The sequence below is a fragment of the Peromyscus leucopus genome, chromosome 4, assembly GCF_004664715.2.
Source record: "Peromyscus leucopus breed LL Stock chromosome 4, UCI_PerLeu_2.1, whole genome shotgun sequence".
Classification (NCBI taxonomy): Eukaryota; Metazoa; Chordata; class Mammalia; order Rodentia; family Cricetidae; genus Peromyscus; species Peromyscus leucopus.
In genome coordinates, this window is record NC_051066.1 from 56,527,231 (window position 1) to 56,551,961 (window position 24,731).

Sequence of the window (24,731 nt, forward strand, 5' to 3'; positions counted from 1 at the left end):
CTGGTCTTGAGGTATTTCTTCTCAAGCTACCCTACAACTTGGGTGTGAAAATTTCTCACTCTCCCCTATACATACTAGTCATCCATGCAGTACTGACATTGCCCTAGTCTTCAGCAAGGTCTCTTTTTTAGTGCTGTAAAAAGACTGTTTGGGCTGAATATTTACAAACAAATGACATTTATTTTGACTCACGTCTTTGAAAGTAATATTCAAGTTTAAGCATCTACATCTGCTGAGTGTATCATTGGTCAATATAGTTGGAAGGTTTCTTGGGTCCCACCTGGCCTGTGGTCCCACAGCTGCTTATAAAATAATTACTCAGAGGCTTATATTAATTAACAATTGCATGGCATATGGCAGGCCTCTTGCTAGCTAGCTCTTATAATTTAAATTAACCCATTTTTATTAATCTATGTTTTGTCACATGTTCTGTGGCTTACCAGTGTGCTGGCATGTTGTTCCTTGGGCAGCAGGCTGGCGTCTCTCTGCCTCTCCTTTGTGAAGCAGAAACCTGAAGAACCATATTGCCTTATTTTGGCAAAATTTTGTGGTCATTTTGCCATGGATCCTGTATGTTCAGTCTATACACCATTTTTTCAATTAGTCCAGGCAAGAACAGTTTCTTGCCCAAATGGCCAGCTCTGCCAAGAAGAAGATAAACTCCATATGGAGTGTCTTTGATGCCCATCCTCCTCTCTGAAGTAGATTGGTGCTGCCAAAAACAGACGTGTCTCACTGTTCAGAAAGTCTAAGTCCTTAAAACATTTTCAATGCCATATTCTGTAGGTCTTTGAAGTGTTTGAAGATTACCTACCTAATTGAAATATATCTATGTATACCTAGAAAACTTAAGTAACATGACTGTAAGTGTAGTTATCATAGATGGCTAATTATTAATCTGTATTTCTCAACTATACACTACAATTTCAAATGAGTTTCATAAACATAATACCTTAAACAAGAGTAGAAACATACATACAGTATAACAAAATTAACTTTAGATTTGTATCAATAAACTAAAATCTATAGAAATGTAAAATATTTATCCTATATTTCTATATCATATCCTCCCCCTTTTTAAGAGACTTCATTTATAATCAACCTGCTTTAAAAAATAAACATTCATAAACAATATTTTGGGAATTTGGGCATAGCTTCTCATACTACTTCCTGCTGGTTAGGTGCACTGCAATCTTATAAAGATCCTGAGAAAATTAAGAATTATGGTCAAGTCCTCTCTGGAACAGTCATGAGGCTGCATTGTCTGAGCCAGTTACATTGAAGCCATTGTGGATGTCATCTGGGTCATGGTGTCATCAGACACCTTTAAGGGGGTCTTGGCTAATCAAACCATATGAGCCTAGAAGCAATCCATAGGTTCTCATCTTCTGTGGAAACAAAAGCAGAACCTCTTTTTCAAAACAACATATATTTAGATACAATTTTTGAATTCAAGATACCTTTAAAATACATATATTGCTTTAACTCAGCAGCCTTTACAATCAAATGTCATTCTCCAGTTAAAAATCCCGAAGACAGTATAATCCAGACTTTCTGTGTGATTTCCATCTTTATGTGGCTTAAATCTTATATTACTTTTACTGTCTCTTTAAAAGACTATTTTTAAAAACTATTTCTTTATACAACTGTCTATCCTCCTTCTGACTACAGGTCAAAATATGGTGAATGGAAATTACCGAATGAGAGCATTGGAAGGGCGGAAAAGTCCAGTAACGTTACATTCTAATGTAGTTCCATGAAACCAAATCCACTCTCAAGGGGCAGGTATAAATCACTTCTGAAGAAGTTCTATAACCTAATTTTGCTCACTAGTCCTTCATCTTAACCATGACAGATGCCAAGCTTCGAGAACATTAGCATATGGATGGCAAGCCTATATTCGAACCATTACAGTCTCCCTACACCATTTCTTCTGATATATGGACATCCAGGATCCGTATCATTCTAGCTTAACAATCCCAGCATAAGAGAATATAGGGTTTGGAAAAGTAAAATTCTCAGTGGTCATTTTATCACCTTTTCTACTTTGAGTCAAGGCTTCCTTCTGGGTTGATGACATCTTTATGCTGGCCAAAACCATCAGCTTCTGGCTGGTTTGTTTCAAGACCCTCCCTGTGTGATTCCAGCTTTCAACTGGAGGAATGATCCAGCTTATCTATGAACCAATTTTGATTGTCAGGATCAATTATCTCCTTGAATGTTCATTATTTTTTTTTACCTTGGTCCTTGATGGCTAAGAAAAGACTCCCCAGGCAAGTGTAATTTGCTAAAAAGTGCTATAGTCTACAACAAAATTTGAAAAGTGGAAGGAAAATGTTTTCATTTTATTTGAAAGCTCTGGACACCTCCTAAATTAAAGGTGGTTTGTACTTAGATAGCCACATCTAATTGCTTTGTAATTATATCTCATACACTAAAAGTAAATTAGCAGACATAGTTGGTCCCTGGAGCTCCCATGTTTTGTGGGTTTTGGCTCAGAGCTGAAGGCTAAAGATTACTCTGTTATCCTACTGGTCAATGAATTTACAAACTGGGAAAACTATTAGTAATATCATTAATGCTGCAGTTCTCCCTATGCCTCCAGTTCCTTTCTCCCTGCTTTCTGGATAAATTCTTTCTAACAAGGGGAATTCAGATTTCCCATGAGTTCTAAGGCCTCCCTAATTATGCTTCACTGTACATTGCTCTTGTAATAACATGCTTTTACTGAACCTGATTTTCCAAACTGTTCAACAGCACCTCATCATGTGCATAATTGCAAAAGTTGTAATATCAACACATTTCCAGAGAGCTTTTCTCCTTCTTGTTAGTACATGGTGGGCAAGTAGATATATGAGTCCCAGCAGCACCAACTCCACTGTACCAAGGGCACTTTTTAGTGCAGTCAAGAGTTTCATCATGCAAATGAAGTGAAAAAGACTGAGGTCATGAAGATATCCTAATGTCAAGCCCTGTAAACTTTTCTGTGAATTTCCGCTGCATCCCTGCCACAGAAGCCTACCACTGTATCTTAAACTGTGCCCTTCAAACTCAGAATCTTTTTATTTGTTCTTAAAATGGGACTTCCCAGGACTGTGTCTAATTTATAGTTAATAGTATAACAACTTCTTCTGGGAGTTTCATTATGTACCTGGTAACTGACTATGTATAGATGGACTATGACTTTACATGAAAAGCACATTTCCTCCACAAAGAAAGTTGTACTTTAGTATCCACAGAGGTAAACATCTAAAAACATAGCCCTTACCTGGGTTATGAAATAGCATGATAGCTTGAGTTTAGCCGAAAGTGTTCAAGGTAGTTTTTGCTTGAACAGGGTGTCCCTGTGTAAAAACAGCAAAGCTGATGCCAATGATTTCTACCATGCACACTCTTATTTGTTATGTATGGAAAACGTTTCTTTAAAATTCTTAAAATGCTATTATTTTAAATAGATGTTCTTTGAGGGACATCCTAAAAACTAGTTCAAACTTTTGAGACTCTATGAGAAGTCACTTTAAATCATACTAATATCTTAAGAAACGTTTTATAATCACATACTTGATTTGATATTTACCCTGACATCATGCTTTTGGACTGCACTCTGGTCTTGATTTTTACCCCAGTACTTTTCTTTATTTTTGAAAGTTTTCTCCTAGAGGACACTAGAGATAAGAAACAATCTTATTTTGAAACATAGCAAAACCTGACCCATTTTTATTTGTTTCTCACTCAGATAAAATTGGACAATTTTGTCTCTGTCTTCTATTTGTCTTCACTATATGACAATATCCAGCTAAAAGAAACTGTCATTTCCATTATATACACCAAAAGAGTCATTAGCCAGATAACTAGTTCATTAGGTACATTTCTACTTCCTGTGGATAAAAGATTCTTCAGCCTTTCAAACATTACATATTCAATATCTCCTATGTTCCAGACTTTAATAACATTTTAGGCTGCTTGAAGCCATAAGTAATAGTCTGTGAGGCTTTCTGGTCCTAGTAAGATTTTAATTCCAGGCAACACAATTCTGTTAGTATTTAGCAAATCCGTTTAAAATCTACTCACATAAAACAACATTCAGTTTTCTTTGCTCATAATCTTGTTTGATTATAATTCTTGGAATGACTCAAATGAGTAAATCTTATGGGAACCCTTGGTTGTAATCAATATTAGCCAGAGCTCCAGGCGTGGGAACATCTACTAGGCTCCATGTCTACAATTCACTCTCATGGCTAGCATTCTAGGAATTCATCTCATTATCATCTAAGATCGTCAGTCAGTGATCTCTATGCATAGCTAGTTCCCCATGTCATTGCAGCTTCTAATACTTGTACTTTTAAATGACAACTCAGGACCCCATGTTGGAGAGTCCTCATGAACAAGATGGAAATAGTTTTCACCTTTTCTGACATAGTTTAGAAGTACTATAGCATCTTTTTTCTTATACTCTATTGTCAACATAGTTATGAATCCACCCCTATGACAGTGCCAAACCCATAGAAGACACCCCATAGATACTTGTTGAAGTAGTGAATTTGGGTAGGAAAAAAGGAACTATATGGATCATGCTAAAATTATGAAGCACTGAATGATATTTCTACCTCTGAGAAGACAGATCATACCACTGTTTTCTGACTCCAGTGACCTTAGATGAATTAAGCATGTGTTTGTCTGAAAGTTAACAGGCCAACCCTGGTGTTTTGTTGGTACTTTTTAAATGGTATGCTCAAGGGATAGTCTTCCATTGTTAGATACTTTGTTTATATTAAAAATAACAGGTTTCTAAACTAAAATACATGGCGTTATGATAACCTTGTAGAAACCTCATGATAAGCAAGTGATCTTAAAGCATCAAGGATGAATCTGTAGGAACCAGCATCAACCACAAATATCCAGCTGGATGTATTTCTTTATTCTGTGTTGAGTATAAAAATGTGCTTTCATTTTCTGAGGTGAAGAACTATAGGAATATTTTATTCTGGGACCAATTGCTTACACTTTAAGCTAGGGTACATTTCATTAAATGTACATTAAAATTATCATTTAAAATCATAAGCTGGACAAATGCTTGTAAAAAAAGAATTTATTATTGTTCCTTAACTTTCCTATCCAACTGGTTACCATATTTCTAAGTGGAAATATCTACTGAGAAGCATCTGGCTTCATGTTTAAACTTCTGAAACAAAAACTTTCTGTAGTGCATGTATAGTGAAGCCAAGAAGTCCATCTGCCAGCAAGAATTTCATCCTTTAAATACCTTGTTATGGCAGCAAACACAACACAATGAGATTTGTTTAGAATGTCACTCTTCCATCTCTGGGCTAAAAGGATTAGGTCTAAATTGAACATCATTACAAAAGACCACGCATGAAAATGTTTGCTTTTTTGTCCTTAAGTACTTGATGCTGTTTAAACACCCCCTCAATTACTTGCACTAATTAAATTCATCCAAAGAGTCATAAACAGTAGCTTTTTAAAGCATTTTAGTTTTATGACTATTAAACACACACACACACACACACACACACACACAACACACACACACACACACAAAGCAGCATGGAGTTTAGAAAGAATTGTTTGTTGGATATACCAGGGATTGAGGAAGGTGGTTGAAAATGTGAATTTCAGCGTGAGTTAAAACCTAGTTTAAGCCTCTCTGGTGAATAACTGTGATCTTTGGAAATTTACTTCACCTCTCTATGGCACGCTTTCCTCATTTGTTCATTTGTAGCAAGGAATAAAAATATTGACCGCCTAGGGTTGTTTCCAGGGTTCAATAAGACAACTCTTGCAGTTCAGCTGTCTGTTCTTGAGTAGAGTAAATTCAGTTTAGAAGTGAGATGAGAGGGAACACATGTTTTTTCTTTTTTGTTTTTGTTTTTTTGGTCTTTTGAGACAGGGTTTCTCTGTGTAGCTTTGCACCTTTCCTGAAACTCACTCTGTAGCCCAGGCTGGCCTCGAACTCACAGAGATCCACCTGACTCTCCCTCCCAAGTGCTGGGATTAAAGGCCTGTGCCATCACCACCCGGCCGGAACACAAGTTTTTAATGGGTTCTGTGTGTTGTGTGGGAGAGAGAGGGGAAATGAAGGAGAGAATTTTTATGAGTATATAGATAATATTATTGGACTTGAAGTATGGATGTGATGGTTACTCACTGATTTATTGATGATAGACCTTGACTTTAGAAATTCAAAGCAGGATGAAGCAGGAATGCAATGAAAGAAGGCATGTGCAGATATTTATCATTTTAAGAAATTTGTATCTCCAGCATACAGAACACAGTAACACAGCAAAAAGTCAGAAACATGCTTTCCCCTCTGGTCCCATTTCACGAAGTGTGTGTGTGTGTGTGTGTGTGTGTGTGTGTGTGTGTGTGTCCCAGAAGACAACTGTGAGTGTTGTTCCTCCTCAGGTTCTAGCTACCCTGCTTTGTGAGACAAGTGTTCCACCAGCCTGGAGCTCACTCAAAATAGGCCAGGTTGGCTGGTTACTGTGCTCCAGGAATCTGTCTGCATTTCCCCAGATCTGTGGTTACAGGTGTGCTATCATGCCTAGCTTTGTTACATGGATTCTGGGGATCAAACCTTGGTTGTCTGAGTTACTCTCTTAGGTCCTCTCTAACACTTTTATGCATCTCACAGCATTTGTAGGAAAGATATCTGATTATTGCACATGCCTGAAGGTTCAATACTCTCACCATTACTAAGCAGAACAATTATTTCTATTACTAAAGGCTAATTTCTTATTTATTTATTTTTTATTTTACAACACCATTCATTCAGTTCCACATAATAGCCACAGATTCCCATGCTCTCCCCCTCCCCTCCCCCTCCCCCAGCCCACCCCCCATTCCCACCTCCTCCAGATCAAGGTCTCCCCCAAAGACCGGGATCGACCTGATAGACTCAGTCCAGGCAGGTCCAGTCTCCCACTCCCAGACCGAGCCAAGCGACCCTGCATAAGTCCCAGGATTCAAACAGCCAACTCATGCAACGAGCCCAGGACCCGCAGCTGCCTACCAAACAGATCAAGCCAAATGACTGTCTCACCCATTCAGAGGGCCTGACCCAGCTGGGGGCCCCTCAGCCCTAAAGGCTAATTTCTATGATAGTTTTGTTCAAGAAACAATAACAATAGAGTTTAGTTGTGTCTGTAAAGAGATGGGGAATAAATGACAAATTTCTGTGTTCTTTTGGAAACTTTCACAAAGATTGGTTTTTATTTCATCTTAATTCTGTTGTACTTAAAAACAACTCCTTTAACATTATGCACATTACCGTTTAAAATATTACTTATGAAATCTATGTACCTTGATAAATGCTTCCTGTATTTCATCTCCCAAGGTTAATGTGACACAATTATTAGCTTTCAGTGGAGTTAAACAATAACTCCCCAAGCTTACCTCTGTGAAGACTAGAAAACAATATGCCTGGAAGCATTATAACACTAGACAGGGTTCCCTCACTTTGACCTTTCCCTAGAAGGACACACAGGAATTTAAAAAAATCCAATAGTGCTGTGCTTTTATTTCTAGTACTGAGTAATTACTCTTTATGCCTACACTTAGCATATGATACTTGGTTATCTTATTGTAGTTTGGAGGCTAGGATATAACCCAAGGCCTCACATACCCTAGTCAAGTGCTCTACCACTGAGCTACATGTCATGTCATGCTTTGTATTTCTAAATCTGTGCAGCAACAGCTACAGAAGCCAGGCACCATTCTATATGGGAGGGACATACCATTGAATAAGAAAGATCAACATCCCTCCATTTGAATCTCACAGTGTAGTAGGGGAGACAGAAAAGTGAGCAATGTCAATATAGAGGTCATTAATAAGTGACAGAGAGAATTAGGAGGAAAGGTAAACAGTATTGGTGGAAGTGGGCAGAAGTTGAATTTTTGGGGCCACCTCCCAAAGGTTTTGAAAAAGTAGTTATTAAAAGTTATGGAGAGTGTAGGAAGTGGAAGCCATTGTGCTTGAGGGACAAGCAACAGTCAGGTAAGGTCAGCAAGTAAAGCCAAGTGAGGAATGGGGAATGATAAGAGTAGCTGCCTGTTTGTCTGCTGCAATGACTCAGGCTTTAATGCCACACTTTAAATGGTACTTCAGATACAAAATCAGAAGTCACTGCAGTTATATTACCACTGTTTGTCTCTACTCTTCTCCATTCTATTCTCTGGCTCAAATTAGCTGGGCTGCACTTTCCTATTTCATCATTTTGGCCATCTTCCTCTCTTTGAAATCCTATAACTGTCCCCTCTTACACAAATTGAGACTCCTACCTACCTTTATTTTCCTGAATCTCCAGCTACCAAGTGCTGTACTCCAAGACATCAGTGCCAGGCTCTACTGAAATGTAGATTTTTTAGTTTTGCTGAGGATATTCAGTTAATTTCTTTCAGATTGGAGCCTAAGAATTTACATGTTTAAAAAGTTTCCCTAGTCACCTCTCTCTCTCTCTCTCTCTCTCTCTCTCTCTCTCTCTCTCTCTCTCTCTAGCTTGAAGATTAGAATCTTAGTAAATAGAAATAGCTTGCTTCTAATGAAAAACTAAACTGTTTCTTAACTTCAGTTTTTTTTTTCTGGCTCCCAAAAGAACTTGAAAATATTTGGTTTTCACACTACAACCTTCTGTTTTAGAACAAATGTACTCAGTGTTTATAAAATATTTTATTGTGTGAAGTATTTGATCATTAAACTCTCCACAGGAGTCAAATTGCAACCTTTCTCAGTTTATATGGCATGCATCTGTTGTAGAATAGAATATCTGTTTAACTATGTAAAGATGTGTTGGTTTTGTTTATGCTGCATTTGTTTAACTATGTTAAGATATGTTGGTATTTCACCTTGCCTGCCTAAGGCACCTGATTGGTCTAATAAAAAGCTGAATGGCCAAGAGCCAGACAGTGGAAGGATAGGTGGGGCTGTCAGGTAGAAAAAATAAGTAGGAGGAGGAATCTAGGTTTGACAGCAAATGAGGGAGAAAGAGAGGAAGATGCCCAGGGCCAGTCAGCCATGCAGCTGCCAGACAGACAGACATGAAGGAATCAAGAAAGTAGGACATACAGAATGAAAGAAAGGTAAAAAACCAGGAGGCAAAATGGAGATGAAGAGAAACAGATTAAATTAAGTTACTAGCTAGTGGGACAAGCATAAGATAAGGCCAAACATTCATAACTAATATTGTCTCCATGTCATGATTTGGAGGCTGGCAGACCAAGAAAGCCTACTAGATGTATCTGAATACCTCATTTATGAATTATGAAAGAATTATTTGTGGCAACTCTATAACAGTATTGATTTTGATTTTGTCTGTATGCTAATGTCTTCATACAAACTTATTTCGCAACATTTTAATTGAATTATAGGTAAAGATGCCCCAAAGTTGCACTATATCCTATTTACCATGTTAGATTTTCCTGCTGTTCAGTTAGACTTTCTGGACTACTCAGGGTTGTCGATATGAGAGGACTGATGGGGCTGTGATGGTACTCATGATCAGGAGCAGTTTCCCAACAGCTCATGGAACCCTATATCCACATCACACCCAACTCTCTGGAAGACACCAGGTTACCAAGTTTTCTTGCTAGAGGGTATCTGTTACAACTTACAGACTTCAGCATCTTTACACAAAACTTGTCCTCTTGGATTATTTTTTCCTTTTCAGATTTCACTGTTTAATTTCCCCTGCCATAATGTTCTACTTTAAGATCCTGGGGCAAATTAACACTATCCAAAATAATGAACAAGGGACCACTGCCCTGTGCCAAGTCAATAAACATGGAGCCAAATCCCTCCTGACCAGATAGGTTTATTTAACCTGTTTCTAATGAATCTGAATTATTTCCAAGCAGGGACAGAGTGTAAAATTTTGACTGAGACAGTTACATCATGGATTGGACTAGAAGCTTGGAACTAAAATTAAACCCCACTTCTAAAATGGAGAAGATATGAGTGAGCATAATGATCCTATGAAAACTGGCTTTTATGCAATTCCTCTTAAATGCTAGGTTTTGCTGATGCTGTTTAAATATATTCAATGCAGATGTAAATGGATGTACTTTTTAAGAATATCAGAAGTAAAGTTATGAGCCTTGTAATAAATGTATTATGATTATTCAGCAAGTTCAGGAGTACTAATAACAGCACTGCATTAATTATATACCTTAACTTTAAACACTTATTATCATCTGCTGGACATTATTTTAAGAAGTTTTACACATGTAGCCTTAGTCAACCCTCACAATACTCCTATGATGTAAATATTATTACTTTCACTTGGCAGATAAGAGACCTGGACACAAAATGTTTAACAAATCTGCCCGAGGTCATAGAGCCAGTGAAGAGTCAGTAGTAAGATTGAGGAAACACTTGTAAAATTATCCCAGCCAGATCTCCCCATGGGAAGTGTACACAGCTGTCGAGAGTCTGAGTTGAAGGTGCCAGACGGTCTACTCAAATACATCACCTTCACCAGCTTACAACACTGCCTGAAGTTCCCACTAACAAAGAGAGTTCTTTGTGCTGAGATACTGCCTAGGCTACATCTTAAAAAGGTACACCTAAGAGGAATTGCCTATTAAGGCTAGGAAGACAAGGTTGACATCTTTGAGAGAAATTCACGTTATAAAAGAAAATATTGAAAAGAGCTGATGAAGGTAAAAACACACTTCTACTCAATCCTAGCAAAAGGGAGGGGCAATGAAGGAAAAAAATCACCAGATTTGACTTTGCTTAGATATAGAAATTGTCCTTATTGTCTGTTCATTTTTTAAGTATAATTTAACTGGATAATTAAGTCTTTAACATGACAACTAGGAGAGATTTAGTGACTAGAAAAAACCCCATGTCTAATTTATATCTTCTGCATACATTTTTTAAGTCAAAGTCCTGCTGTGGGCCCTTATTGACATATGAAATTTCTAATACATGTGTGTGACTACAAGACATCGTAAGATTCCCACAAGTATCTGTGAATTCTCCAAAACTGTCAGATTTGAGTAAGACTGTTCTCACACAGCTGTACTTACTATCAGCTAAACTGGTGTCTGTTGGAGCTAAGCCATCTTTAAAAGCTAAGAGAATATGACACATGATAGTTCAGCCTGTGTATCCTAATGAACATCAGAATGACATTCATGTTGGTATTTTAGAAACCAAAATGAAAATAATCAAGGCCAGGATATCACAAACAGACCTCTGGTGTGCTAGAATTGCTCATTGCCTTTTCATTGTTTAGATAACCTGTAACATTCGGGATTAGGACTTTGACTAAATAATATGTATCAATAAAGTGAGTTGGGTATGTCCATAGATGATCTCAGGAAAGAGGCTACTGGAATGGCCAGTCTTCTAATTAAAAATGTTTTCCAAGTGAACAGACTGCTCAGACTTGAGCTATTACCAGGCTCTTTTCAGTTCTTAAAACATTTTCTTCACTCTGTGTGTAACAACAAATGTGGGCCAATTGCTGTGAGTTAATTGAAAAGGATTGTTTTCTAGTTGCCAAGAAACGGTGCTTTCTTACATTATGCAGGCCATTATGTGCAGAGATCGAGCTTCCTGATTTTTTCTTTTAGAGTTTGAGAATATAGGCTGCTGTGATTCAGCTGTCCCTTGAGGAGAGCAGCACAGATCAGGGAGGCTTACGAGGGTCTTGTTCCATTTCAATTCTCCAGGTAAGATCTGGGTGTAAAGAGCTACCTTCTTTCTTCACTCAACTTTTCTTAAGCCTACTTAAATGTTTTTATATTCAGCAAACAGGCAATTCTAAAATAATGTGCTTAGTTTGGGAAATACTTGTGAAATCAAGCTAAATTGACCTTCCTTTTTTAATATACTTGAATATTCTGAGAAAAAGGTAAGATAATATCATTGAGAATCTTTCTAAAGTGTGATTCCTCTTGGTTTCAGAATAGAAAATACATGCAAAGCAAGAGGTTCTGAGTGTGAATAGGACTGAAATAATATTATTGCTATGAAAAAAATATCATCATTTCTACCTGTAGAAAAGACATCAAATTTTATTTGACTGGTTCTAACTGTGAAATGAGCTTTATATTTTATGAACTTCAAAAAGACACGTAGATCTTCTACATGACTATAACTGGTACATAATGTCTTCTTCTCACACATACAAAACAATCTATAGAATTTTCCACTTTCTCCTCTCTAGGAAGGAGTTGGCGAGGTAAGAGGTGGTGGCTATGGCTTGCTCTTTTGTCTCTCTTATCTTTCAGCTTTCACCATGATATTAGACTCCAGGTTTTTATTATTAAGACCAATTAGAATTCATGATACACTGGCAGCTATTTATTTTTCTTTATTCTAGTACTGGAGGCCCTAGGCATGTAGGCAAGCATTCAGTAGTGAGCGACACTTACCAGTCCTCTCTGAGTTTTGTTTGAGGGTTGGTGGTCAGTTATCATTTTGAGAGAATAATATAAGCCAGACTGGCTTCAAGCTCTTCATCACACTGCCTCAATAGCCTTAGTGCCAGCGTGACAGGCATTTTGATCTTTTCTTGATGGTTTTGTCTTATGATTAAGATAAAATCAGGGTCCTATACTCAGTAGGAGCTTACTAATTACAAATAAACACAAAGTTCTACCTTTATCCTTAGGACTCCAGACAACATTCCCAGTTAGTACCTCCCAGACTCTAAGAGCTCATTGTGGGTGACAGTGTGGCTTAGATCAAATCACTTCTACTGTTAAGGAGTTCGTGCTTTCTTAAGCACAACCTGGACTCTGTATTCTCATGAACTTGCACTTAAAGTTACATTTCACATAGTTTGTGCTTTGAGAATAGTGACAACTCTAAAGAGGAACCTAGTTAAATGTTGTTATTTATTTTTTCTATGTCGTATTTTCTTCTCTCTTGCATATGTCTGGATTTCCTTAGGTATATATTTCCTTTAAAAGGAAGAGCACCACAAGGTTAAAAAATTAGATAAGTTTCCATGTGTTCAGGGTTGGAAGTTACCTAAGTATAACTATGACATCTGTAATGTGAGCAATTGTCATTGTTAATTCTGTAAAGAAAAATTTTAACATGCCTTTACCTGACAATGTTATCTGAATTTTCCACAAATTAACCAAGACTTTCATAAGGAAATCATGGCATGAAATAATGTTGATGAAATGATTGCCTATTAATTTAATTTTAACTCATTATACTAGTCTCCTTTTTGAACTCCTAAACATTTTTAATTAACCAAAGCTGCCACAGTCTCATCAGCTATAACAAACTTGTCACACTGTATTTCTGACTTAGTAGTCATAAAGTGGAAGCAGTCTACATAAACTGATGCATGGCTTGTGGTTGTCTGTGCTTAGAGTGACTTACTCTGTGTTAGAACTGTTACTCTGTGTTAGGTGGAGGTTACATTTGTCTTTGAAGATGAGCTTAAACAATTCCATTCTGGTTTACAACTCCCTCTTCATCTTTTAAAAAGTGCTGTTTGCCCCAAAACCATACTTTAACTTTATTGTCGGGGTGGTACTTAAAATAGCTATGCTGGTAAACTGTTGCTTTGTCATTATTTTTGTAATTATTAGAGCAAGGTGATAAATGAGTATGTGGAGGGGGTGGAGTAGAGCAACATCAGGTTAGATACAGTATTTTAGTGGAAGACTGTCCATATCTAGCATACTATTGCTTCTTAAGGTAGCAGAATAACTATAAGGTTTTAAATATAATTATACAGGGACAAAATAATACTGCTATAAAAGGCTTGATTACCATTTCTGGATGGTATTTTGGCTTTGCTGTTGTTAAATATTGGTGAGTTATTCATACTGATTGAATGCAAGATAGGTGGATTTTGATGGATTCCACTGCAGGCATTCAGGCTTTTTCAAATTTCCTTATGAAGCAGCTCATCATTTTTATAACATCACTTCTTTATTAAAATGCTCTTTGAAAATTTGATCATCTGCTTTATGAGACATCTCTCAAGTAGTGGTTCAAAGACATATGAAGACATGCCTGTGCCTTTAATTGTTAATTTCCCCCATGTTTTTTAATATTTTATTTACTTGCTTTAAAAATTCAGAGTAATAAAGTCCCTTCTTACTCTTTGCCTCTCTGAAATGTTCTCTTTATAGCAGAAGGTTGTTTGCCTAAATGGAGAAAATATATGCAAGTTGTAATAAATCAGATTGCCCTGTTGTTTACACATGCTTGGTCCCTTCTTTGCTGCAGTTCTCACAAGTCAGGATGGGATTGTTTTCTTTCCACTTCAACGTTCTTGTTAAAGTGAGATTTCAATTCTTATCAAAAGTGCAATGATATGACTCTGAACTGCTTTTCTACCCATTTCCTTATTTTCTATAAGCACGTCAGAAGCCTCGGAGTCTCCTCACCCTCTCTCTTCTGTTGGGTGGTTCTTAGTCTGACAGAGCCTAACATGTTTTTCAGTTGTCATAACATGAAGCAGGGTAATCCTGGCTAGTGTGTAGAGACCAGGAGGGCTGCTGAACATCCACAGTACAGGATACGCCAGTCCCTCCCCCTCCCCCCACAAGAAGTGTCCAGTTCAAAATGTCCATAATAAGAAATCCTGCCCAACAGGCCCCACACATCCCACTGTAGCTAAATGCTTGGGGAAAGGTCAGAATTTTGTTTTGAGAACATCTTGAAATCTCATGTGACTTCATTCCTTTTATTTCAAATATTGGCCTACAGAATCATCTCTATTTTCTCATGGAAGCTTCTGGAACCTGTCTATTTGAGAATAATGATCTGACTGGATTGTCCAGTTTTCCCTTCCTTGCTCATTACCGGCACGAAAGTGACAATGATCACATTATCTTCATGCTCCTGTCATGTCTGTATTACTAAGCCCTCCTTTGTCTGGTAGACTTGTGGATAGGGAAAGACTCACTGGGGCAGGACAATAGTCACCTGTTTAATCACGGTGCTCCTGGGTGTCCGTGTCCACAGTCTTCCTTTAATAATCACTTATTCATTCTACAGATACTTAGTGAGCACTTCTCATTTTCCAGAAAATACTTGTGTTGGAAATTCTGCAGTGAATAAGATAAAATTCATTTTTAATGGTGAATACATTCCAGTAGAAATCAGAAAAATCCCAAAAAGCAGTTTCCTTCAAACATTATTTATACTGTTCTGTCACATATTAAAAACTAAACATAATTAACTAATATCAAGATAGAGCCTTATAGTTAGCTTAAAAGTTTTTCATACTTTTTCTTCTACAACAAACAACAAAACAAACACCCACGCCCACCATCACCCCACCAAACCTCTCTTTCTCAGGAACTATCAGAACCTTAGTTCCTAAACTATGCTTTCTGCAGATGTCTCTCTATTTTTGGTTACAACTTACTTGGTGTACAGGAGAGAGGAGACTGACTTTGAAATAAATGTTGAATGAAGGGAAATAAAATATTTGATGAACTGAGATAGTGTGAGTGAGAAGAGTCAAATATGGCTGTAAGAGGGAAAACTGCTATAAAAGTAAAGTGGAAAATTGTAAAAGAGGCCAGTCATTCAGTCATGCTTGGAACTTGTTTCTATGCTACACCAGAAAGAGAGAAATCACACACACACACACACACACACACACAACAGAGAGAGAGAGAGAGAGAGAGAGAGAGAGAGCGAGAATATGAGACTAGGTTGATCCTGACTTCCTGACTTTAGGCCTTTAGAACCTGATCTGTCCTTCATGGAGCAATACTGGGAATTTATCTAAGGCCTCCCATACACTAAGCAATATACTAGTCTACCACTGAGCAACATTCTGAACCCCTAGAAATATCTTTTCACAATGCTTTTTAACAGCAAATATAACAAATCTACATTCTAGGCTATCAACCCATGTCAGCCATTTATCATATAGAATTGTCTCAGAAACACAATCTTTTTTTTGTAGCATATGTTTTGTGTTGATCCTTAGAAAATTTACCAATGTTGGACTGTTTTGACTTACAAAAGTGACAATCTTACATGTTTCAGCATAACTTTTACAATATTTTTAGCTATTGTTTTTGTAGGTGATATTTTTAGTACAATATTAAACCACAGGCACAAACTATTGATGGAAGACATTATATAAACTATCCACATGACCAATGTTTACGGTGCTCTAGGTTCTTCCAGCTTTTTTTCCTTATCAAAGGAACTATAGCAGTCTGGGCCTGAGATGATATAAAGAGTATTACTTATTTATTATATAATTTCTCTGTTAGAAGTACTAAACTGTATTTTCAAATTTAGTTTCTATAATGAACTGATGGATAAATATTTTTACCCAACTCAGAGTTGAAGAGATCAAAATTCAGAAACTGAGTAACTTACCCACATTCAGAACACCCATAGCCAAAAAATCCTGGCTTTAGAGGATGGATTTCCCTGAAATCTGCTAGTATCTCCTAGATGGTAAAAATAAGTGTTTTTTAAATCATCAATAGAAAACCAGTTATAAGCTAAAATTTCTATCATATTCATAAACATTGAAATTTTCTATAGCCATAATTATATTATTTCTTTGGAATTCTGTTATAACAATAACAATTTGGGTAAGATCATAATCTATTTCTAAATAGAAAAGAAAAGAAAGTGAGAATCTGTTTTATAATAAATACGGTTTTGATAAATTTAATGACTTTAAATAGACATAGCTTTACCAAATGTGAGATTTTTTTAGAGCATCAGTTTTTTTCCACATATTTTTAACACATTAGTAGAATAGTTCATATTTTATTCATATGCTAAATATAAATACTAGAGAAAGGAAGAAACTATAAAATCAAATCAAAAGAAATACTGAAATCAGAATGTTAGAACTAGAATATTTTGCTTCATTGATATTTCTCAGTCTCTAAGAAAGAAATCAGCAGCCTCATGCATGACACTGAGGAATATGTAATACATTAAGTCAATACACTAAGTAACATATTCTAAAGCACTAACCATGCACAAAGATACCAGCCAGAGGAAAGAGTCAACACAAGTTACTGTTGCACCCAAAAGAAACATAAGGGCCTCTTTGTACCATTTTATTTCATTTGTTTCTTCTTTCCTTCCCTTTTTCTTTCTTTCTTTCTTTCTTTCTTTCTTTCTTTCTTTCTTTCTTTCTTTCTTTCTTTCTTTCTTTCTTTCTTTCTTTCTTTCTTTCTTTCTTTCTTCCTTCCTTCCTTCCTTCCTTCCTTTCTTTCTTTCTTCTTTCTTTCTCCTTTCTTTCTCTCTCTCTCTCTCTCTCTCTCTCTCTCTCTCTCTCCCTTCCTTTCCCTTCCTTCCTTCCTTCCTTCCTTCCTTCTTCCTTCCTTCCTTCCTTGCTGCCTGCCTGCCTGCCTGCCTGCCTTCCACCAGTCTTGGTTTTAACTAGTCTATGAGCCAAATCAATCCTACCGCCAATTTTTATACAACCCATAATTTAACAATTTTGCATTTTGAAGTTGAGAAAAGGTGAAAAGAACACATTGAAGCGCTGTCAATAACTCCAGATTAGAAATAAATGTAAAACAGCTGATATGTGTGACACGTGGGGATTGTATGTAATTTCAATTTCTATAAACCAGGTTTTATTCAAATGTTCCTTCTACTGACATATCCGCTGGCTGACTTTCTCACAGCAAAGGGCTCCCTGGCCAGTTGAGTCAGTGGCTGTGTATCTGGCACTTTATAGAAAAGGTTTATTGACCCCTATCCTAGAGTAAAACTGCCTTTATTCAGAAGCCAATGTTATGGCTTTATGCCTGTGTGAGTCAAGCAAGTCGCTTACTATTTCTGAGTTTCAGATTCTACACTTTAAAATGACCAATGGCCCTGTGCTGGCTAGTATCATACCAGCTGACACAGCTGGAGTATCTGAGAGGAGGAGACCTTAATCGAGAAAATGTCTCCATAATATCTGGCTCTAGAGACTTTTCTTAATTAGTGATTGATGGGGGAAGATCAAGCCCATAGTGGGTGGTGCCATCCCTGGGCTGGTGATCCTGGATTCTATAAGAAAACCCCAGGGAGCAAGCCAATAAGCAGCACTCCTCTATGGCCTCTGCACCAGCTCTTTCCTCCAGGTTCACGCGATGTTTGAGTTCTTGTCCTGACTTCTTTTGATGATAAACAGCAATATGGGAGTATAAACCAAATAAACCCTTGGCTTCTGTGGTAGTTTGAATGTAATTGGCCCCCATAAGCTCATAAAGAGTGGAACTATTGGGAGGTGTGGCCTTGTTGGAGGAAGTGTGTGGGGGTGGGCTTTGAGGTCTCCTATGCTTAAGCTATTCCCAGTGTTACAGTGCACTCCCTGTTGCCTTCAGATCAAAATGTAGAACTCTCAGCATCTTCTCCAGCACTATGTCTGCCTTCATGTCACCATGTCCCACCATAATGATAATGGACTAACCCTCTAAACTGTAAGCCACCCTAATTAAATGTATTCCTTTGTAAGAGTTGCTGTGGTCGTGGTGTCTCTTCACATCAACAGAAACCCTAAGACACCTCCTCAAGTTGCTCTTGCATCATGGGGTTTAATCACAGCAAGTAATCCTAACTAAGACAGTCACTTAGATCAAGGATAACTGTCATGTATTCTATATATATACATGTCATTAAATTGCTAACTTTTTAATACTTCTCTGGGGTATCACAATACATGATTTAAAGAGAAAAATCTATGGAAGCTGAAAATTTCAAACAGGCTACAAGTTGCATTACCTTGTCATAATATGAAATTCAAGCAGCAATAATCAGCATTCTTCCTTTGTACTTAATAGTAAAATGTAACTGCTCTTATTTATATCTCACTCATACCATATGGTTCATTTCAACTTAGAAATATTTAAGCTTCTAAATGTTCAAATGCTATGCTGCAAAGTGGGGTTGCTTTTCTGCCTGGGACGATGAACATCTGCTGAAATAAATTTTCCAATGGAACAGTTAGCTACCTCTGCTAGCCTTTTCTTTCTTTCTTTCTTTCTTTCTTTCTTTCTTTCTTTCTTTCTTTCTTTCTTTCTTTCTTTCTTTCTTTCTTTCTTTCTTTCCTTCCTTCCTTCTAGAAATTCTAAAAGGGTGTTTGTTAACTTCCACTATTATCATCTCCTAAACCAAGAAATAGTTTCTCTTGGGACAAAATGTTTCTAGAAAAGTAACATAGCCTTAGCTTTTATTTATTTATTTTTATTTTCAAGGATGGGACAAGTAGAGTTTGCATATTGCTTGAAAGACCACAGAATTAACTCTTGGATTTTAAGACTCCTTATATCAACTGTAGAAAATTTCAAACCTGAGGGTTGAAGTAGTAATTTTTACTCAGCAAAAGTCAGATTTTAAATGAGACCGGCTTTTAGGAAAGACCTCAGACCACTTACTCTTTGTACCCAAAGGCAGACAAGTCTGGAGGAAAGAAGATCTCCAACCTTGAAAATAAATACTCCCAATGCTAGCATTCAATAGCATCCTGGAGATAACGAGAGGCTAAGCAGAACTGATAGGCTCTAGTCAAGGCCTACCAGTCTTGTTTCCTTTTCAGCTTCTAGGCATCTGTTTCCCTGGGGAAAGTAATGGCAAGACAGTCAGAGCACTTAGTGTTATGGTGCATAAAGAAGTCAGTGGGTAAGAACTATCAGAATTCTCTGGGTAAACCAGTTTGAATTGAAGATGTTGCTTTTGTCTCGGTGCTTTAAAGAAGAGCTCCTGGACCTTGGGGACTGCATCAAGAGCAATGAGTCATGTCTGAAATGGGGAAGAAAGGGCGTCAAATTTCATGCTCATTCATAACATGAAGACTTATTCTCTGTATTCCAGTGGAGACAGGAGACCCTGAGAGAGACCTGAGAATCAAGTATTTAAGTACTGAAAGGTTCTATTTGCTATAAAAGATTGATGGAATGGAGTCTATCATATATAAATCATTTATGTTTCTTTTCTTTGCTTATTTTTTTATTATGAAGTTGGGCACATGCCTTTAATCCCAGCACTAGTTAACCATAGAGATCTGGAGGTTTGTACAGACAGACAGGAAGTGATAGAGTGGGGTGGAAAGAGGAAGTTATGAAGCTGAGTGGAGAGAGGAAGTAGTATGGCAGGGCACAGAAAGGTATATAGGCATGAGTATATAGGAAGTAGCTCTCTCTTGGAGTCTGAGGATTTCAGTCAGAGGATTTGTGGAGTTGTTGTGGTAATAGCTGGTGGCTGTGGCTTTTCTATCCCTCTGATCTTCTAGCTTTCACCCCAATATCTGGTTCTGGGTTTTTTTTTTTATTAATAAGACCATTTAGCAATTCGTGTTACATGAAGCGGTTGAATATATAAAGAAAAAAGTTCTACTATCAATCAAAACTACTTGACCACTTGCGATGTATTTTGCCACTCCATTAAAATCTTTAGCATTCCCAAGATGCTTGTGGAATGGAGGGGCATTTTCCTTTGAGTGAACTGTTAGAATCTTTTGGATGACAGTCAAACACTTCTGTAATTTCCTTTACCATTTTTAGCTTCTTTTGGCATCTTATTTCGAGTATGTCTCTGGAATGTCAGGAAGAATCCAGATACTATTCCAAATGCTGTATTTTAATGCTACGCTAAATTTGTTCTGGAGAATTCAGGAGGTGCAGGAGTTGGGAATGGACATAAAGCTTTTTGTTTGTTTGTTTCTTATCACCTCACAAAATCTTAAAATAAAATACCAAATAGAGCTTTGGTCAGTTGCCACTTATGAAAGTAGATTAGAAAGGAATTTTTATCCTTTGGCAATAGGCAATAACAGATTTATTGGCATGGGGGAAGGTGAGTAGCCTTAGGGGAAACCAAAAGCTAGACTTTGAAAAAACCAAATGGTCCAAAGTCAGTGGAATTGTTTCCCCCCCCCCAGGATATTAACATTTTAGTTCTCTTCATTCACAGTTTAAATGATTTTGGTGAAGTTTTGAATAAAAATTTTGGTTAATTCCCAAGCTGGATAATCTATAATAATATAATGTGAAATCCCATCATTGCTGTCTGCTCTAAGTTCCAGAAGCTTGTATGTGAAGTTTGGTGTACCGACACTAACTGGGATAGGAGATAAAGACCCAGCAAGGACATGCCTCATGTGATCATCTCATGCAAAGTAAAAATATTCATAATCAATGGTTCTTTAAGGTTCCAAGGGATTGCATACACCTGCATTTACAGTATGGCTCTAGTTACTTGACAATGAATGAATGAGTCTTGCTTGCCCTTCTCATCAGGAATCACTGAAGTATCAAACAAAGGATGAATTCTTTCCTAAGAAGCTTATGACTAACTCAGGTTTCACAAGTATTCCAGGAACAGGATTCTTTCTGGTTACCAAGGTTGTAAGTGTGATTTTGATTTTGGCCCAGAGACTGAAGAACCCAAACCATATGTTGTCCTACTTGTTCTGTCAGCCAATAGCCAACACTCTTTTTATCCACCAGCCCTCAAGTCCTTATTGTAACTGAAACAACAGACCCAAGTATTTTTTGTTGGCTTACCTGAATTAATCTTTTCCTGAGCTAACACAATGAATATTTAACAGAAGAACTTCTTCCTGCTCCATACTATTTAATTCCTTTTCTATTAAATTTTAGCTTTGTGACAATTAATTTCAATTCTTTGGATCTCAGGGTTTTGGGGGGATATAAGATAATGAATGTGTCTAAGTGACTACAAGAGTCTCTTTTGGCTCCAGTACCTCATAACCCAGTCTGTCACAGAGCAACACTGAAGCAATTCTATGACCTTTAGTGTGAAGAAAGGGCAGTAGGAGGGAGACATGTCAGGAATTTCATTTTTTCATTTCTCCCACTCTCAAAAGTGCAGCAAACAGCTAAAGTCCATGACCCGAAATTTTATTAGTTATGCCAATTATTTCAAGAAAATTTCATATAAGCTTATATATTTGAAGCTGAAGGGAAAACTCTTGAGTTGTGATTTATTGTACCTACTTTTACCAGTTTCAAGGGTTGAACTCTGTTCTCTTTTAGAATGGAAAACAGAAATAGCATTATTATGTATTGGTTTCTAAAGCTATAGCAATTAACTTTATGTCAGTAATTAACAGTAGACTTCCCTCACCCTTCTATTTAGCAAAATAAAGTTCACATGTTTTCTTCTTATTTTTGTGGCTGATGTGCTTAATCCTAAGACTGTCTTGTTTCTTTCTCTTGTTGTGGCTACCCTTCAAAAAAATTCAGTGTTCACACTCCAGTGATAAAATATTGCTAAAGATTTACTTTTAGTAGTTTCATTCCATGCACACAAGTAAATGGAATCCACTCTGTTACAATCTGACTTCTTTTTGATGGCCTAAGAGTAGGAGTAAATTTTTCTAATGTGTCTTTTGGGACAGTTCTTTGGCTTTCCTGAAATGAAAAATCTATGCAAAAACCATAGCTCTCAGAAAATTATCTGGAGGGGTCTGATGATTATAAAGTACCTTGTTCTGTTTCTAACAATATAAGGAGCAGACTGGAAATAGGAATAAGAGCTAGTTGTGTTTCATTTCCTGAATATTGATGTCTAACAGCAGAAATGCTTTGCCTACTTCCTACTTTGTATAGCTGCTGCAAAACCTCCCTCCTATCACCAAGTTCAAAAAACAAATTTTACTTAATAGTTTTGTGTGGCCTATCACTTGGTGGATAAAGCAGGCAGATCAGAAACTTAAGACAAGCCTGGGCTGGTTAGCCAACTCAAGGTATACAGTAAGACTCTGTTTTGAGAACCAAAAGACTGCTGCCTAGAAAGCCTAACCCTATACGTTCAAGTTCCTCTGAAGATTTAGTCTGATGTGAAGCGTCTCTGCATAGCCTTTCCATTGGGTGAACTTAAGACCCATCTTTAGTAATAATTGAAATAATATTTCAAAGTTAAGGAGCAAGAAAACCCTCTTCATTTAAACTGTCACCTGTTTGATACAACAGGCAGATGGTGGCTTGTTTGGCCCAGTGAAGTACTGAGCACTTTTATCCACTTCAGAGAATTGTGCATGGCAGATAACAGAGCCGAGAAGAATAGGCATCTATAAACCTTGGCTCATGTGAAAGTTAAAATGTGTACATGGTGTAGGCCTAGCATAAAATGCTTTACAACTTCTGTTGGAAAAGATGTACAAAGCAGAGGCAACTCTAAACTATGCACCTACTGCTTTCAACTTTGACAAGCATTCATTTTCCAGCTTGTTTCCCAGGTACATTCTAACAAATACTATTTGAAAATAAGGGGACATTGGAGATCTAATTCCTCTATGCGGGGAAATAAAGCAGCGTGGTTTTGCTTTGGGTTTGTGTGATAACTGCAGAGCTCAAAAAACAGTATGGTATTTCCACAGGTCTATGGAAATCAGAATGATGAACACAACTACATAAAGTAGTAACTCATGAGGATAATTTTTAAGAACATCATTTATTATTTTAAATGACCTTGATTCAAGGAGGCCCGACTGGAGAAGAATTCAAACAATAACACAACTTTTTAGATAAGGCATTTTAATATATTACTCTTCAAAAGGAACTTTTATAAGCTGAGTACTTATTGAGAGTGGAGAAGTAATCATTTTATATTAGCAACAAAGTCAAAGGACTTTCTATCACAACATACCGTGCCACCTAGCTTTAAGCAGAACACCAGATATCCCTGCTCCCTGTCTTGGCCATCTGAGCATTTTCTCTTAGGACTCAGCTCTGATGCCTCCTCGGGTCATCCTTTTTGCTTTCTGCTATCCTCCCAGCTTCTCCTGGACTTGGAATACTTGCCTCATTCTTATCCAATAGAAGTAAAACATTCTCCTTTATTAGCAGGCAATATACAATGTCCTGATTTTTAGCACATTTTAACTCTTCTCCAAAAACTGAAAGAGCAAAAGTTGTCTTACTATGACGTCTTTTTTTTTTTCCAGAAGAGGCCAGTATTTTTCTTTTTTTAAAATTTCTTTTAAGATTTATTTATTTATCTTATGTATTCGTATACATGCTCTATCTGCATATATGCCTGCACACCAGAAGAGGGCAACTGATCTCAATACAGATGGTTGTGAACCACCATGTGGTTGCTTGGAATTAAACTCAGGACCTCCGGAAGAGCAACCAGTGCTCTTAACCTCTAAGCCATCTCTCCAGCCCTGAGGCCAGTATTTTTCAACAAAGAATTCTCACTTGCTTTTAACTTGTCTGTTCTCATTGTCACAGATATACAAGGTTTTGTAGCTCACCTTATACTTTGACAGTTACATAAGCCAGGAAAACATTAGCTTTTGAAAGGCTCTTGAAAAAGAGCTAAGATTCTTTGCCATGTCTCTCTATTCCTTCCCTAATACATTAAACGCCCGAGCCCTGCTGGCTCTAATACTTCCCTCTGCGGCTACACTAGTGAAAACCACTATTGCTTTTCCAATAGAAAGACTGTGAAAGAGTCCCTATCCATTGTTGAGAGAGAAAGGAAAATCTACCAGCTCTATTTCCAGTAGTTTGGAGGTGGGGAAGAGACTACAAATAAATCGACAATAGATCAGCAGGGTTAAAGTATATGCTCACAAGCATGGGGGAGCATCCAATGAGTGACTCCCTGAGCAAGCAGGAATAAGGGTTTATAGAACAGAAGGAATTTGGGGTTCGAATGAAGAAGGTTCTAATGAGGCTTGTTTATACAGTTTCTTGGAATGCCCCCAGTCAAAGCCAGTTGCCTCCCTGACAGGAGACTTCCTGGCAATTTGTGGCAGCTGACTCTCATAAAGCTCTGTTTC

General features: G+C 37.3%; 1 long non-coding RNA gene across 1 annotated transcript in view; it reads right to left on the minus strand.

The window, feature by feature from the left end:
• Positions 1 to 1,108: 1,108 nt before the first annotated feature.
• Positions 1,109 to 24,731, minus strand: part of LOC114703729 — a 56,514-nt gene continuing 32,891 nt past the window's right edge. The window contains exons 3-6 of the long non-coding RNA XR_003736174.2: positions 16,343 to 16,416; positions 14,924 to 15,045; positions 3,269 to 3,344; positions 1,109 to 1,388 (exon numbers count right to left, since the gene is read on the minus strand). This is a non-coding gene — a long non-coding RNA (uncharacterized LOC114703729). The remainder of the gene's footprint in view (positions 1,389 to 3,268; positions 3,345 to 14,923; positions 15,046 to 16,342; positions 16,417 to 24,731) is intronic.